General features: G+C 34.2%; 1 protein-coding gene across 3 annotated transcripts in view; it reads left to right on the forward strand.

Moving 5' to 3' along the window:
- agbl5 (AGBL carboxypeptidase 5) overlaps window positions 1-1,182 on the forward strand; it is a 17,705-nt gene that overhangs the window by 4,641 nt on the left and 11,882 nt on the right. The gene's annotated exons all lie outside the window — the stretch shown is intronic.

Here is a 1,182-nt window from a genome sequence, read left to right on the forward strand (position 1 = left end):
TATATATATATATATATATATATATATAAAAGCATTTTCTATTTTTGTTTGTCCGGTAATGTGGAATGTGACGTCATGTATTGCCATGCTGAACGGATCCATCATTGTTGTCACAAAGCTAGTTTTCTTTCTCTCATCAGTCTTGTTTAAAGTACTTGAAAGTAATACTTGAGTAAAAGTACCTGTATCTTACAAGAAAATGACTTTGGTAGAAGTGAAAGTCTCCTTTTAGAATATTACTTGAGTAAAAGTCTTGAAGTATCTGATATTTTACTATACTTAGTAATTTTTTGATATTGAATGTACTTAATTATTAGAAGTAAAAGTTTGGATTATGAACTTTATGGCCAAAGTTGTGTAACGTGATCTTCCTCACCACCGTGTTCACCACTGTCGTCAGGGTATTCATTGTCTGTTACCATGGCGGCAGAGCCTGCACCAGCTGCTTCCATGACACTATCGGCTATTATGCTTCCTCCTCTTCTTCGGTTTTGGCTAAGGTTTTTTTTTTGCCGCTTAGCAACAAACAGCTGAAATGGAGCTTGCATTAACTTGCAATCTAGGAGCAATGATTAGTCAGGTTACAAAGGAAATGATGGATTGTGTTGACATGTACTGTAGTAAACTAGTTGCTGTAATAATCAGATTTTCCCCCTACACCAACTTTATTTTGGAAGCATTACGTACTAATAATTTAACCACAGTGATATTGTGTGTGTGGGTCTGTGTTAGAGGACAGAATGTCTTGCATGTAAACGCACTGCTGGCCAGGCAAAGCTTAGAAGAGCCAGGTCTGATGTCCCGTGTTGACCCTTTCAGCAGCTGGGTATCAGACAATGATGTATTAATCATTTTTCAACACGTTTGACGCTTTTTTCAATGTTTGTCACTTTTTTTGATGTTTTCAACACTACGTAACACTAACTTATTAACTTTAGTTTTACAGTTACTTTTGGAATTTATGGTCAATAAATCTCATTTATAGGAAATTACACCTAATGTTTGAGTTAGAAAAGCAGAAATTTGGAATTATTAAAAAAATCTAATTAAAGGAATGGATGTTGATGGATAATCACAGACTGGAACATGTCAACTTTTACTCAATACTATTTCAAAACCACTTCAATTGTTTTTAAAATGCTATGAAATTGAATAAAACACCCCAAAATTAATGAAAGTAGA

Source organism: Etheostoma spectabile, chromosome 18 (genome assembly GCF_008692095.1).
Source record: "Etheostoma spectabile isolate EspeVRDwgs_2016 chromosome 18, UIUC_Espe_1.0, whole genome shotgun sequence".
Taxonomy (NCBI): domain Eukaryota; kingdom Metazoa; phylum Chordata; class Actinopteri; order Perciformes; family Percidae; genus Etheostoma; species Etheostoma spectabile.